We start from the raw sequence: 16,549 nt of genomic DNA, 5'->3' as shown, positions 1-16,549 counted from the left end.
TTGTATGTGTTCTTTATTTGTGAGCTGTTTGCGCGAATTTGATAGCACATTTTCAGTTTTTTGTGCTTTAAGAACTGCCTAATACTGTATTTTTCTAGAGCTGCTTTAATTCTTGTCATGATCATTTTGTTGATATTATGAATGCAATGCTTACCTGCTATGGTCTCAGCTAGAGACTAGCAGTAATGCAAATAAATAAATAAATAAATAAATAACATTCCTATTTTTTTTTGTTGCTAGCGAACCTATGTAATTGTGCTGGTTTGCAATTTTTAATGGAAGAACGCTCATCGAGTGTTTCAGTAGTGGAACTAACTCTTACCTGCCATCAAAGAATGTAATATTAAGCACATTTTCATGCACCATCAGTGATGTCAACTGGCGTAATTTAGAAAAAATATATTTAGTATTGCGAAATTGTGAAAGGCTTCTGAGCGAAACTGCAGCCGAGCTTTAGCGAGCAGCTAGGTAAGTTCATTTTATGGCCAAACAAATGAGGAAGAGAATTAACATTCCCAGGCGGAGAACCTTCCTGACAGATGTTTATGCCATAACCTTAACCGTCACTACAATGTTGAGTTCACATTTCTGGTCCAGTTCGCTATCAGTGGGTGCAGCAACTAACTTAAAAATATCTATCATAGCTCCTCAGCGTGGGCATGGTCACTGCTTAAACGGATTAGTTGTAGGCACTGTGTGCAGTGAGGAAGAAATGCTGAAATCAAAAATTTAGACAGCTTGCTGCTTCGTCGGACCTCTTGAAACTTAATTAGCAGGTTAATGAAGGTGCACGTAAGCCGACAATACTTGATTTATTCCTTTGCGGGGTACATTAGGCCTTCATTCATTGTCTTTGTTTTTCATTAAACCGTAACTGGTCCAGTTGGCTCAGGTTTTCTGCAACAGGCTCTTGCACGACTGACATGTCGCCTGAAAACATTACCAAATATCGCATAAAGCAACATCTTGGTAGTGATAAATATAACTAAGGCTTCTTAACCCCCCTTGTGGATCCTCGTTAAGGTACCCGCAATTCGCTACCCGCTTATTCACCACGTCTCTTAATTGCCGCCTCTGTCGCATAGTAATACAGTCGTAAGCCACCGCATTATATGAAATAGCAACTGATACATATATAAAGCCCCTCTTTACCGAAGCCGTACGAACGTGCATATGTGCCCAATAGGAGCAGCATGCCTGACTTGGGATCTAAGGGTCCCCACTATCAATTCCCACCCTTAGTTCTTATTGATTCTCGCTTAGTTGGTAGCCTTTGCCGCCTTGAACATGCCATATTTTCTCACTGCACCACATGTGTCTGGCCATATCACCATAAAAAGTGCGTCTTGCACATAGGCATTTTTCAGACTTTACCGACAAAACGGTCGATGGGTTTTCTGTGGAACGGGCCCTTGAACTTTATCGCGTCTGCTCAAACAGTATAAACAAATATTGTATTCACAGACTTCTTTGCCTGCAGGGTCAGTCAGAGCAGCAGCAAAATATAAACAAAAATCCCTTCGTACCTTTTGCTGACATGCCTTCGTAACATAACCAGCGAGAAAAGCTTCTGATGCCACCTCAACGTGTTCATCTGCCTCACAAACGTTGTTAAAATTCTGGTACACTGGCCAGCTTCACGGAAATCATAGGTTAACAGAGCAAACAATGTGACGGGAACACAGGAAAAGAGGACGACGCAACTATCGCTGTTGTTTCGTCTTCTTCTCCTTTGTTCCCGTCACGTTGTTTGCGTTGTTAACATATAATGAATCCCCAATAAGCCTAATCTGCTATCCCTGGTAGCAAGTTCAACGGCAACTGGTAGGGCATTATGTTTCAGCATCTCGACTTGTTAACTTCAGTGCAGCTTTCATTTTAGAGGAAATGGGTGCATTTTCACTCCTCGCTGCTGCCGTTGCCTAAAGGGAGCACAGCACAAAAAAATTTAGGGTCTCTTAGATGTTTCTGTTTCTTAAGAGAATAATGGCGAAAGCCTACCCTTCTTTTACCAAGATACTTTGTTGGGCGAGCTGGTTTTTCTGGCCCTTGGAGTAAACGGCTTAGGCTTAGTTGTGAGTGAGCGCATGTACTGTGGCTTTCTTGTTTCTTGTCCCTTGTTTTCGTGTTCGCGCTGTTTATATCAATAATGAATAAATACCCTTCTTTTATCGTTTACCTCTCATTGTTTGCCTCAGTTGTAGTCATTTCAAGTAGTATATTGGTCGTTTTGTACTCATGATGAGTCATGCCTGCCTAGTAATTGTAGCCCTTACTACTCATAGCTAAACAGGTTTATTCGTTCGTTTCGTTTCGTAGCCATTAAGCGTAATGATGAGTCATGCCTTCTTACCGTAGTCATTACCACGCATTATTAAGCAGTTTTACTCATTTACAATGTTTCGCGGACATTACAAGTCGTAGTTGGACATATCGGTGATTACAAGTCATTTTTGATCATTATTATTATTCATTACCGTTATCATTACCTCAATCGATGCCTATTTAACATTTATTAATTACATGTCACCATCAATCATTTTAATTCCTATTCTCCTTCCTCACACGTCCGCTCTTTGCGACTCACACGTCAGCCCCCAGATGCGACGCACAGATAACACGCGCAGATTCTGCGCACAGATTTTTGCCCCATGAGCCAGAAAGGCTTTCGCTTTAAAACGCAAACGTGTCCCGTCTCGACGTTAACGTGATTGCACACGCGCATTCAGTAAAGTTTGCGTTGACCACGCAGAGACGAGGCGAATGTATCCAGGAAGCAAGGCAACCGCGCTTTCGGAGCCGGCGACCTCGGTGGCGACGTGTCCCCGAATATTGGCACCTTCAGCAAAAATAGCGGGCACAACTGTAAACTCCCCAAGGATTTGCCCATTGACAGCGGCGTGACGCAGCAGGCCACACCTGGTGAGCTTCCATCGAGCGGCTGTTTCAGATGAGCGATATGTGAAATTACCAGAACATATCTATAGTGGCAGCACAGCAACCATAATTATGCATAAAGAAAGTGACAAAATTCCAACTAAGAAAGGTGTTAGGCAAGGAGACACGATCTACCCAGTGCTATTTACAGTTCGCTTAGCGAGTGTATTCAAAGTCATTGAGTGGGAGCAGTTTGGCACCAGGGTCGATGAAGAATATCTCAGTAGCCTGCGAATTGTTGATTATATTGCCTTGTTAAGTAACTCAGGGGACCAGCTTCAACTAATGATAAATGATCTGACAGGAGAAGCAGAAAGGTAAGCCTAAATATTAATATGCAGAAGACCAAGGTAATGCTTAACAGCCCGGGAAGGGAACAGCAGTTTAAAACAGGTAGCGAAGCATTGGAAGTGGTAGGCGAATATGTCTACTTAGGACAGGTGATGACTGTAGATCCGGGCCGCGAACGGGAAATAACTAGGAGATTACGATTTGGATGGAGCGCATTTGGAAGGTACTAAAACAGTATGACTAGCAGCTTACCGGTATAACTTAAGAGGAAAGCCTATAACAGTTGCATCCTACCAACACTGACCAATGGGGCTGAAACATGGAGGTTAACGGTTTCTACGTACGTTGAGAACTGTGCAGAGGGCCATGGAACGGAAAATGGTAGATGTAACGTTCAGAGATAAGAAGCGTGCAAAGTGGGTCAGACAAATTACTCAAGTAACCTATATTGTAGTCGCAATTAAGGATAAAAAATGGGCATGGGCCGGGCATGTAGTTCGAAGAGGAGATAGCCGATGGTCTCTTAGGGTAACTATTTGGATTCCAAGGAAAGGTAAGCGTAGCAGGGGCGACAGACAATTATGTGCGGGGCAAGATAAAGAAATTTGCAGGGGTTAATTGGATGCAGCTTATACAGGACCGGGTTGATTGGAATAAAATGGGAGAGGCCTTCGCCCTGCAGTGGGCGTAGTCTGGCTGATGATGATGATGATGAAATAAGGCATACACATACGCCATTACGCTAAAGACCGAGAGTGAAGCAGTCATTGACAGACTTCCGAGCCACTGAGAAGCTTATCAAGCGCCGAAGCGAGCCAGAATGGAATCGGCCGCAACGAGTGGGGCTGAAGCCGATGGCTAACGTGCGTGAAACTTTTTGCCAAAGTGAGTGAATAAGTGCTGATGCGCGCTTTTATTCAACTGTGCATTCATTGGGCTCTGGAGATGCACCCGACTGTACTCTCACAGTGCTCCTGCTGCCTCTTCTAGTATTGTTAACATTACCTCTGTGACGATAAATTGTTGTGAGCATCAACATCATCGTCGTCATCAGCGTGAGTACGAGCACGACAGTGAATTAGTGCATCCGCGTTTTCCCAGCAAGCGTCTCATCCGCCCATCCAACTTTCTGCTGATCCCTGCTACGCTTGCGTTCTCTAGGTATCCAACCAGCTATTTTCAGCTACCTTCAGTTACAATCTGTTGTCGTATCATTGTATTACACGTCCTGTCCATGCCAATGCCTTCGTGATTTTGACCAGGATATGTAAGCTTGCATTTGATCTCCCACCCACTCTGCTTTGTCCCTGCCTCCCAGTGTCACTGGTATCATCTCTCTTCTCATAGCTTGTACTATGTTCTCAATGTAAGCAGAAACTTGATAGGAAATTTGCCAGTTTAACCTGTTCGCATTTTGCTAATTTTAGCATAGAACCTGCAGCGATGGTATTTACTGATGGCCTACATACTCTCTTCAAGTGGCCATAAACCGAAAGTAATGTTTATAATGCGTATTTTTATTTTTTAGCTTGTATCAAGAGAGGGGGGGGGGGGGGTGTTCTTGAAATTTCAGACTTGTGACATGCACATTCGGTTCTCCGCGACCATGTATTTACTTGTGGAAAAGACGTCGAAACGTGTTGAAGCTTCAGTGTGCCACAAAAACCTGTCTTTGATATACAAGGCTTTTGGTAGCGATCGTTTCCTTGACGCCGCAATAAAGAAATGAGACGGTGGTAATGCCTTTAATTAGGTGACGTTGCGCGGGAATCGAAACTGGTGTTGCTGCTTTGTTGGCCGGCCCATATTATTACTGTAAAAACTTTTGCGTGTAACTCTTTATTAAGTTACTGAGCTTTCCCACCTGGCCTTATCTGTTCTCACGATTAACGATACTGTACGTCCGAAGGCAAGGATGGTACTAGTATTATGGGTTTGGTTAGGCTTGTGATGTTTTTTCTTTTCACTCTTCACTGCAGCGTATGCTGTTCAACTTGGACACTCCGAAAGATAGCTAGCTACACAATGCTTGTGTCCGTACACGTAAGAAACGAAGAGATGGGCAACACAATTTAAATTGTTTCGCCGGCAGAAATGTCGGCACATGGTGTCTTTATCCAGATAACTAAGATTGTTTTCTCAAAGTTCTCTTCTCAGCATAGATTCACTTTTGCGTGCCTCCTATAAGCTTTGTACCGAAGAAAGTTGGCAACCTGTTCATTGCAAAATATATCAAGTGCAATTTGTCAATATTGTGAAAGTTTGATATAAGAATACGGCGCGCAGACAGTACTACCAAAATAAACCGTTGGAGAATGTTTGGATTAGCATATTACCATATTGTTTCACCACCGGCAGCAGGTGAATATATTTTCTACTAGTTTATAATGAGTTACATCTGATTATCCTATCTCCCTTAGATCAACGGCAAAAAAAATGCCCTATGCTTTTATTGGTGACCTGCCTATTGGCTGCCCGTATTTTTCGATAATTTGTTCGGAGTTCATTCGTTATATTTGTATTATAACATGAATGGAACAACCAGTACACGCCGGCAACAGGTGATGCAGTTGTCTAAGCCCATTGTCTCTCTCGAAGATGATGTTCATGTTCAGTTCTCTCATTTGCCTGTGCGTTGAAATGTATAGGCCCCAAATTAGCTTCGTCATTCGAGACCGCTAGTTATTCGAGCCGCACTCGCTAACCTGGAGTACTATTCCATTTATTTTTTGCAATGATTGTATGCAAACACAACTTACAGGCGGGTAAAATGGTGCGCCGATTTTGGACGAAATAAAGCAATTCCTTTGAGAAGTAAAATTATAGTACAATGCTTCTTATACTTAATGAGCATGATGGCTTTGGTTTGCGGGAAAAATGGGGTGCGCATAATTTTTCTTTGTTAAAATCTCCCAAGCCTGTTTGGTAAGAGCATCAGTGCAGCTTGCTTTTGATTTTTGTTCTGCTAAATGAAATAAATGACTTCTTGAATATCATTTAACTACAATTCCAGAAAACACTATCCAATGTTGAACATGGCTAGGTTCTCAGTTTGACAAGCCCAGTTACTTATCTACAAGGCAAATTTTATAAGCCAGTAGCTATGCCACACCGGCCTAAAATGGTCCATATTTCTGCTGGCGGTCCCTCCAATCTGTTCTTGAAGACGTCATAGCGGGCTTTACTGAATACCTTTAATAGACCATTTCTACAAACCTCTCCAAATTGCGTTTTTTAATGAGTGTGTAGCTGCAGTTCGCTGCATTTACATATTGCAGAGGTTCTTACATATGTACCTAGTTAAAGCGCGAGGATGGAGCAACCATTAGATACACTAGAGAAAAATGTAGTAGATAGACCACAGAGCAAGTTCAGTAATCAGTGATGCCATAGGTGAGTGGTTCCTTTAGGGCTTTTATTTGCATCTTTGTTCTCGTGTTGTATGTCATTAAAGCTGTACCGTTTCACTGCAACATATATGTCACCTGCGGCCCGCTGGGCTGCCGCTCGCGGTGGTTAGGGCGCTCGACTACAGTGCCAAGAGGCCGCTTTTCGAATGTGGCGAAAAGCAAGGCCTACGTGTGCTATGCGATGTCGGTGAACGTTAAGGAACCCCAGGTGGTTGAAATTTCTAGAGCCCTCCACTACGGCATCTCTCATAGCCTGATTGGCTTTGGGACGTTAAACCCCCGCCAATGTATGTAGCTGCAACATAAGGGTATAGTGCTACCTTCATCAACAAACAACGCACGAACTGCTATAGGAATAGTCACAACTAGCTTATCAATACGTATTCAAGAAAAGATAGGAGAGGCATCATCTTAACAGTAGACCATTTAATATGAGATGGCTATTCAAACCTATTGTGTCCGTCAAGTTGGTTTGGAGACTGGTTTGTGGGTCCCCCAAACTGAACACTACAGACCTTTACAGTTACTTTGCCTTTCGTGAGGCCTTCGCAAAGATTTTCTTCAGCGTTCGGTCAAATCAGTGCAGTACAAACAGGTCCATGTAGCCTTGAGCATGCACGTGGCATTGAGCCAAGGAATAGCGTGCAATACTTCTGTTACTTGACAGTACTCAATGCTTTTGACCTTTTCACAATTTGTTTCCTTTCAACTTCGAAAAACGTACCTTCCAGAGCGACAAATTAAAAAATAAAGTGAAAATTATTCATGACAAAATGACCATGTATTTGACTCATGATCCAATTTGTTTAAATTAAAGTAATTCAGTGCCAAAAATTGGGAGGTAAGAGCGAACTCAGAGACCGAAATTTTCTCAAGCACAAGGTAAAGTCTCGCCAATGAACACAATAAAATAATAATCATATAAGGAGTAAACATGACAGTATGACAGTATCAAAGCACTCAACTTCTTTATTAGGCAAGGAAACCCACATAAATGAATTGCTTTAGCAGGCATTGTCTCGCACTTGAAAGCATCATAACATGAAAAAGCAATGATAAACGGAAAAAGGGAAACGCTTTGTGCGTCTTCATTCTTAAGCACAAAGGTACCATTGGAGTCTGTAACTGGGGTGTAGCCACAGGGGACAAGCTAATAGTTACAAAAGTACACTGAAGAAAGCATCGTAATTCGTGAGAAGGCATTGCATTTGACCTTGGCTATAAGAACTGAATCGAGGACACTAAAACTATTTTTCAAAAACTCATGCTGTTGCATGACACAAATAAGACCACTAGGCCATGCTGGAAGACCAGACATGCAAACACGGTAATTGTCTCTGATTACATATTCAAGCAGCAATTGTTTCAGACGTCTCACTTGTGCTTTGCCAGAAGTAATGCGAAACCGTCTATGCGCTACTTAATACCAGAGCCTGAAGCATAGTAAAATAGTTAGACTATGTGAAAAATAAATTACCGCACAATATAAATGCGAACATATATATATATATATATATATATATATATATATATATATATATATATATATATATATATGAAGGAAAGAAGCCAACAGTCCTTTATAACCGCCAGCGTCACGTAGAACGTGATCAAGAGCGAGGGCGAAAGCTGTGCTAGAACCCTCTTACGCTACCTATGGCTTCAAGACTGCCAGAACCGAGACCCTCGTAAGCTACAAGGAGATCAATTAAGGGGAAATGAGGGTGCTCGTTATAATACATGAAGGAAAGAAGCCAACAGTCGGCGAGGCCAAGGAAAGCGTTGGGGATGGCACTTTGTCTTTTTTTTTTCTTAATGTTTACTTGGACAATCACAGAAATTAGTAGTGTAATCTGTTTAGGGGAAAGATAAATGAGCACAAAGTAGAAGAAAAAACAACGTGCCGATGGTGGGAACCGAACCCACGACCTCCGAATATCGCGTCCGGTGCTCTACCAACTGAGCTACATCGGCCGCTGTCCCCTCTGCTACTTCTTCGGTATTTATGTTGTCTGTATACGAACCTTGAGAGTGTTCACCAGCGCCACCCTCAGCCAAAGCGGCAGACGTGGAACGTCCTTTATTACCGCCAGCGTCACGTAGAACGTGATCAAGAGCGAGGGCGAAAGCTGTGCTAGAACCCTCTTACGCTACCTATGGCTTCAAGACTGCCAGAACCGAGACCCTCGAAGCTACAAGCAGATCAATTAAGGGGAAATGAGGGTGCTCGTTATAATACATGAAGGAAAGAAGCCAACAGTCGGCGAGGCCAAGGAAAGCGTTCGGGATGGCACTTTGTCTTTTTTTTTTTTCTTAATGTTTACTTGGACAATCACAGAAATTAGTAGTGTAATCTGTTTAGGGGAAAGATAAATGAGCACAAAGTAGAAGAAAAAACAACGTGCCGATGGTGGGAACCGAACCCATGACCTCCGAATATCGCGTCCGGTGCTCTACCAACTGAGCTACATCGGCCGCTGTCCCCTCTGCTACTTCTTGGGTATTTATGTTGTCTGTATACGAACCTTGAGAGTGTTCACCAGCGCCACCCTCAGCCAAAGCGGCGGACGTGGAACGTCCTTTATTACCGCCAGCGTCACGTAGAACGTGATCAAGAGCGAGGGCGAAAGCTGTGCTAGAACCCTCTTACGCTACCTATGGCTTCAAGACTGCCAGAACCGAGACCCTCGTAAGCTACAAGCAGATCAATTAAGGGGAAATGAGGGGGCTCGTTATAATACATGAAGGAAAGAAGCCAATAGTCGGCGAGGCCAAGGAAAGCGTTGGGGATGGCACTTTGTCTTTTTTTTTTCTTAATGTTTACTTGGACAATCACAGAAATTAGTAGTGTAATCTGTTTAGGGGAAAGATAAATGAGCACAAAGTAGAAGAAAAAACAACGTGCCGATGGTGGGAACCGAACCCACGACCTCCGAATATCGCGTCCGGTGCTCTACCAACTGAGCTACATCGGCCGCTGTCCCCTCTGCTACTTCTTGGGTATTTATGTTGTCTGTATACGAACCTTGAGAGTGTTCACCAGCGCCACCCTCAGCCAAAGCGGCGGACGTGGAACGTCCTTTATTACCGCCAGCGTCACGTAGAACGTGATCAAGAGCGAGGGCGAAAGCTGTGCTAGAACCCTCTTACACTACCTATGGCATCAAGACTGCCAGAACCGAGACCCTCGTAAGCTACAAGCAGATCAATTAAGGGGAAATGAGGGTGCTCGTTATAATACATGAAAGGAAAGAAGCCAACAGTCGGCGAGGCCAAGGAAAGCCAAGGAAATTTATCTTTCCCCTAAACAGATTACACTACTAATTTCTGTGATTGTCCAAGTAAACATTAAGAAAAAAAAAAGACAAAGTGCCATCCCCAACGCTTTCCTTGGCCTCGCCGACTGTTGGCTTCTTTCCTTCATGTATTATAACGAGCACCCTCATTTCCCCTTAATTGATCTGCTTGTAGCTTACGAGGGTCTCGGTTCTGGCAGTCTTGAAGCCATAGGTAGCGTAAGAGGGTTCTAGCACAGCTTTCGCCCTCGCTCTTGATCACGTTCTACGTGACGCTGGCGGTAATAAAGGACGTTCCACGTCTGCCGCTTTGGCTGAGGGTGGCGCTGGTGAACACTCTCAAGGTTCGTATACAGACAACATAAATACCCAAGAAGTAGCAGAGGGGACAGCGGCCGATGTAGCTCAGTTGGTAGAGCACCGGACGCGATATTCGGAGGTCGTGGGTTCGGTTCCCACCATCGGCACGTTGTTTTTTCTTCTACTTTGTGCTCATTTATCTTTCCCCTAAACAGATTACACTACTAATTTCTGTGATTGTCCAAGTAAACATTAAGAAAAAAAAAAGACAAAGTGCCATCCGCAACGCTTTCCTTGGCCTCGCCGACTGTTGGCTTCTTTCCTTCATGTATTATAACGAGCACCCTCATTTCCCCTTAATTGATCTGCTTGTAGCTTACGAGGGTCTCGGTTCTGGCAGTCTTGAAGCCATAGGTAGCGTAAGAGGATTCTAGCACAGCTTTCGCCCTCGCTCTTGATCACGTTCTACGTGACGCTGGCGGTAATAAAGGACGTTCCACGTCCGCCGCTTTGGCTGAGGGTGGCGCTGGTGAACACTCTCAAGGTTCGTATACAGACAACATAAATACCCAAGAAGTAGCAGAGGGGACAGCGGCCGATGTAGCTCAGTTGGTAGAGCACCGGACGCGATATTCGGAGGTCGTGGGTTCGGTTCCCACCATCGGCACGTTGTTTTTTCTTCTACTTTGTGCTCATTTATCTTTCCCCTAAACAGATTACACTACTAATTTCTGTGATTGTCCAAGTAAACATTAAGAAAAAAAAAGACAAAGTGCCATCCCCAACGCTTTCCTTGGCCTCGCCGACTGTTGGCTTCTTTCCTTCATGTATTATAACGAGCACCCTCATTTCCCCTTAATTGATCTGCTTGTAGCTTACGAGGGTCTCGGTTCTGGCAGTCTTGAAGCCATAGGTAGCGTAAGAGGGTTCTAGCACAGCTTTCGCCCTCGCTCTTGATCACGTTCTACGTGACGCTGGCGGTAATAAAGGACGTTCCACGTCCGCCGCTTTGGCTGAGGGTGGCGCTGGTGAACACTCTCAAGGTTCGTATACAGACAACATAAATACCCAAGAAGTAGCAGAGGGGACAGCGGCCGATGTAGCTCAGTTGGTAGAGCACCGGACGCGATATTCGGAGGTCGTGGGTTCGGTTCCGACCATCGGCACGTTGTTTTTTCTTCTAATTTGTGCTCATTTATCTTTCCCCTAAACAGATTACACTACTAATTTCTGTGATTGTCCAAGTAAACATTAAGAAAAAAAAAGACAAAGTGCCATCCCCAACGCTTTCCTTGGCCTCGCCGACTGTTGGCTTCTTTCCTTCATGTATTATAACGAGCACCCTCATTTCCCCTTAATTGATCTGCTTGTAGCTTACGAGGGTCTCGGTTCTGGCAGTCTTGAAGCCATAGGTAGCGTAAGAGGGTTCTAGCACAGCTTTCGCCCTCGCTCTTGATCACGTTCTACGTGACGCTGGCGGTAATAAAGGACGTTCCACGTCCGCCGCTTTGGCTGAGGGTGGCGCTGGTGAACACTCTCAAGGTTCGTATACAGACAACATAAATACCCAAGAAGTAGCAGAGGGGACAGCGGCCGATGTAGCTCAGTTGGTAGAGCACCGGACGCGATATTCGGAGGTCATGGGTTCGGTTCCCACCATCGGCACGTTGTTTTTTCTTCTACTTTGTGCTCATTTATCTTTCCCCTAAACAGATTACACTACTAATTTCTGTGATTGTCCAAGTAAACATTAAGAAAAAAAAAAAAAGACAAAGTGCCATCCCCAACGCTTTCCTTGGCCTCGCCGACTGTTGGCTTCTTTCCTTCATGTATTATAACGAGCACCCTCATTTCCCCTTAATTGATCTGCTTGTAGCTTCGAGGGTCTCGGTTCTGGCAGTCTTGAAGCCATAGGTAGCGTAAGAGGGTTCTAGCACAGCTTTCGCCCTCGCTCTTGATCACGTTCTACGTGACGCTGGCGGTAATAAAGGACGTTCCACGTCCGCCGCTTTGGCTGAGGGTGGCGCTGGTGAACACTCTCAAGGTTCGTATACAGACAACATAAATACCGAAGAAGTAGCAGAGGGGACAGCGGCCGATGTAGCTCAGTTGGTAGAGCACCGGACGCGATATTCGGAGGTCGTGGGTTCGGTTCCCACCATCGGCACGTTGTTTTTTCTTCTACTTTGTGCTCATTTATCTTTCCCCTAAACAGATTACACTACTAATTTCTGTGATTGTCCAAGTAAACATTAAGAAAAAAAAAAGACAAAGTGCCATCCCCAACGCTTTCCTTGGCCTCGCCGACTGTTGGCTTCTTTCCTTCATGTATTATAACGAGCACCCTCATTTCCCCTTAATTGATCTGCTTATATATATATATATATATATATATATATATATATATATATATATATATATATATATATATATATATATATATATATAAGCAGATCAATTAAGGGGAAATGAGGGTGCTCGTTATAATACATGAAGGAAAGAAGCCAACAGTCGGCGAGGCCAAGGAAAGCGTTGGGGATGGCACTTTGTCTTTTTATTTCACCCTCTGGGAGCCAAAGCTGGCCTTTATATATATATATATATATATATATATATATATATATATATATATATATATATATATATATATATATATATATATATATATATATATATATATATATATATATATATACAGGGTGTTTCATCTAAGATTTTACCTATTTTTAACAAATAGGAAAATTAGGTTTTATTGTCGATTCTTCTTTTAGCTGTTGTATTAAGAGTAGAGAAAAAATAGGAGCCTTAAAGGGTGCTAATTAGCTTATTAATTAACTAAGATTACCTAATTAACTTTTTGTTTATACCAGCTAGGAGCTGCTTTCAAATTGCAACAGTGAGCTACCGGTGTGAGAATGCCACATAGTATTTTAAACGACAAGAAACGCGCATTTCTTAAGGACTGCAGCGCTGGCAATTCTGGCCGCTTTCGACGCACGAAAACGAAACCTAGCACTCGAGGCGCGCACTTATGCACGCCCATGAGTGACGCAGCCGTGACGTCACCGAGAGAAACCAGCCGTCTGGAGGCGGCCGCTGCCGCCCGCGAAATACGCGCCTGGAGCAGCGTCATGGTCTGGTAGGATCTTGAGATATCACCAACGCATTGCGGGCGAAGCTTGTCATGGTGCGGGCGTAGCGCTGATGGTGTATGGGCAAATCAGCCCTCCCTCTTGACTACCAGCTTTGGCTCCCAGAGGGTGAAATAAAAAGAAAAGCAGTACATGCACAGATATCGCACCACTGGATGTGATGACGCAGCGCCAGACGAGTATTTCACGAGCGGCAGCAGCCGCCTTCAGACGGCTTGATTCGCCCGGCGACGTCACGAGTGCGTCACTCGTGGGTGCGTACAATTCCGCGCTTCGTCTTCTAGGTTTCGTTTTCGTGCGTCGAAAGTGGCCAGAATTGCCAGTGCTGCAGTCCTTAAGAAATGCACGTTTCTTGTCGTTTAAAATACACTTTGGCATTCTCACACCGGTAGCTCACTATTGCAATTTAAAAGTAGCTTCTAGCTGGTATAAGGAAAAAGTTCATTAGTTAATCTTAGTTAATTATTAAGCTAATTAGTACCCTTTAAGGCTCCAGATTTTTCTCTACTCTTAATACAACAGCTAAAAAAAGAATCGACAATAAAACTTAATTTTCCTATTTTTAAAAAATAGGTAAAATCTTAGATGAAACACCCTGTATATATATATATATATATATATATATTGTAAGCACTGTGAGTGACCTTCATCTTCATCTCAGCGTAATCATCATCGGTCTTCGGGTCGTGCGAAGAAGACGAAGTGTTGCTAAGCTGTGGCTAGTCGGTAGCTGCTGCTTCGGCCTACCTGAAGTAAAAAGGTGAATTTGCTGGTGCGTTCTTCTGCCTCACAAGTGGTGGAAGTGACTCCTGATCCCAGCGTCCTCAACGCGGCACCCCCTGGAGCTCCGTTCCGGTCGTGTTCTTGGCGGCACATCAACCGCCATGGCGCAGTCACATCCCCCTGCTCTCACCGTCCCGGCGCCTGTAGCTACCGATGGGCATCCCACGGCTGCCCATGCCACCTCTGCACCACTGACGTCCCAAGGTGCACTTGCTCAGCACCATTTGACCCACCCAACTTGGTCAGTTACCTCACGTCAGCGCGACCCTCCGGTTTTCGCCGGTCTCCGCGGTGACGACGTCGAAGACTGGCTACAGCAGTACGATAGGGTGAGCGCTTTTAACGGTTGGGACGCTTCTATGAAGCTACTCAACGTCTCATTCTACCTGAGTGACGTGGCTAAGACGTGGTTCCTCAACCATGAGGACGCCATTCCTGACTGGCCTCAATTCACGACACAGATCCGCCAGATATTTGGAACTGTCGGTGCTGGTCCGGCCTCTTTTCAAAAGAAGCTAGAGACCCGTGTGCAGCTTCCAGGAGAGACATACACATCCTACATTGAGGACGTACTCGCCCTTTGCCGGCGAGTTAACAATGGCATGGTCGAGGCTGAACGTGTCGGACATATTTTAAAAGGAATTGGCTCTTTTGCCTACGCAGCTCTAGCTGCCCAAAATCCCGTCACGGTGGCAGACATTCGTGCCACTTGCCAGCGACTTGACTATCTACAGTCGCGCCGCCTCAACAACACCTGGGATCCGAGCCAAATTCCCGAAACTGATCTGCGCACCATCATACGATCTATAATACGGGAAGAGCTCCACAATGATATTTCGTCGGTTCCTGCCTTCTCACGCCCACCTGCTCAATATACTGGGTTGCGTGGCATTATCAAGGAGGAGCTTACTTCACTCAATCGTCCCATGGCTACAGAACCACCAGCTCCGACGTATGCTCCGAACGTTCCGACGTATGCTGAAGTCACTGCGGCTCCTCCTCCTTGTCCTCCTGTCCATCACGCGCCTGTCCCACCCAGCCTCGCCGCCCTGTCCCCGCGACCACCGGTGTATGGTAATTGGCGGCCTCTCCCACCTCGTCCAGTATGTTTCTACTGCGGAATCCGCGGCCATGTAACACGCGTTTGTCGCCGACGACTGCGAGATGAGCGTGCGAGCTATGGGTACGTTCGACGTGACGACGCCTACCAGCTTCCTCCTCGCCAGTACTACACCGATAATGACCTCCGTCCCTCTTCCTCCCCGTCGACTTCTCCTGACCGGTCTAGGACAGCACGGCCATCGCGTCGTCGCTCCCCGTCACCCTTTCGCCGGACTTCGTCGCCCCTTCGCCCTCCATCTTCAGCTTCTGCCCGCCAAACGGAAAACTAACCTGTGCAGTTTCCGGAGGTAAAACTGCACCGCCTGTCGTCTCTCCAATTCCTCCTCTGCTCCCATCAAACATGTTGACTGTATTCCTTGAGGGACATGAACTGGAAGCTTTAATTGATACCGGCGCCGCTATTTCTATTATGAAACTTGACTTGTGTTTAAAACTGCGAAAGGTGCGCACACCTTATACCGGTCCTCCTTTACGTGCTGCAAATGGACAGAATATTAACCCTTGTGGAGCGTGTACAGCCCGAGTCACCATTGATGGCATCTTGCACTTCATTGAGTTTGCTGTCCTATCCTCCTGTGTCCATCAACTCATCTTCGGCTGGGATTTCCTCCAAAACGCCTCAGCAGTCATTACGTGTTCCCCTCCCACTATTGAAGTCACTGAATGCAACATTCTTGCCGATAGAGAACCACTTTCTTCCCGTGTAGTTATGCTTGCCGATCACGTCCTCTATCCGGGCAACGAAGATATTCTATCTGTGACTTCTGACGCCGTCACCGATGGCGACGTCCTGATTACACCCAGCCCTCGTCTCCTGTCAAGAGGTATTATCATCATCGTGTCCCTTCTTCGCTTCTCCAGCGGTTCTTCTCTTCTCGCCGCATTCAACACCACATCAGAGCCCATTCTTCTGCGACGCGACTCTACTGTTGCATCAATTGCTTCCGCCCAGCCTGTCACACTTCTTCCCATTTCCACCTCCGATCGCTCTGATTCATCCCCTGCCTCGCTCAGTGCAGCACTTCGCCACACGATCAGCACCGACCTGACAACAGACCAGACAGACGCATTGCTCGCTGTATTGAACAAGCACGCAGACTCGTTCGACGTCAATTCCGGCACACTGGGTCAAACCGCTGCAGCAACGCATCGCATACTCACCGACGGATCAAGCATAGTTAGACGCCGGCCTTATCGTGTTTCCCCAACCGAGCGCAAAGTTATTCAGGAAAATGTTGCTGACATGCTTGCACGCAAC

The 16,549-nt window shown here is 45.3% G+C and overlaps 5 non-coding genes across 5 annotated transcripts; 3 read left to right on the top strand and 2 right to left on the bottom strand.

Annotated features, from left to right (window-relative positions):
• Positions 1-8,539: 8,539 nt before the first annotated feature.
• On the bottom strand, positions 8,540-8,612 carry TRNAS-CGA (transfer RNA serine (anticodon CGA)). Its single transcript has one exon. It is a non-coding gene; the product is annotated as a tRNA-Ser (tRNA).
• Positions 8,613-9,540: 928 nt separating this feature from the next.
• Positions 9,541-9,613, bottom strand: TRNAS-CGA (transfer RNA serine (anticodon CGA)). The gene has a single exon. It is a non-coding gene; the product is annotated as a tRNA-Ser (tRNA).
• Positions 9,614-10,328: 715 nt separating this feature from the next.
• Positions 10,329-10,401, top strand: TRNAS-CGA (transfer RNA serine (anticodon CGA)). Its single transcript has one exon. It is a non-coding gene; the product is annotated as a tRNA-Ser (tRNA).
• A 427-nt stretch (positions 10,402-10,828) lies between these two features.
• On the top strand, positions 10,829-10,901 carry TRNAS-CGA (transfer RNA serine (anticodon CGA)). The gene has a single exon. It is a non-coding gene; the product is annotated as a tRNA-Ser (tRNA).
• Positions 10,902-12,328: 1,427 nt separating this feature from the next.
• TRNAS-CGA (transfer RNA serine (anticodon CGA)) lies at positions 12,329-12,401 on the top strand. The gene has a single exon. It is a non-coding gene; the product is annotated as a tRNA-Ser (tRNA).
• The last annotated feature ends 4,148 nt before the right edge of the window (positions 12,402-16,549 follow it).

The sequence above is a fragment of the Amblyomma maculatum genome, chromosome 1 (assembly GCF_055883805.1).
Source record: "Amblyomma maculatum isolate TAMU_Amacu chromosome 1, ASM5588380v1, whole genome shotgun sequence".
In the NCBI taxonomy this organism is placed as follows: Eukaryota; Metazoa; Arthropoda; class Arachnida; order Ixodida; family Ixodidae; genus Amblyomma; species Amblyomma maculatum.
Note: the sequence above shows the minus strand (reverse complement) of the source record. Positions and strands in the feature narration are given on the sequence as shown.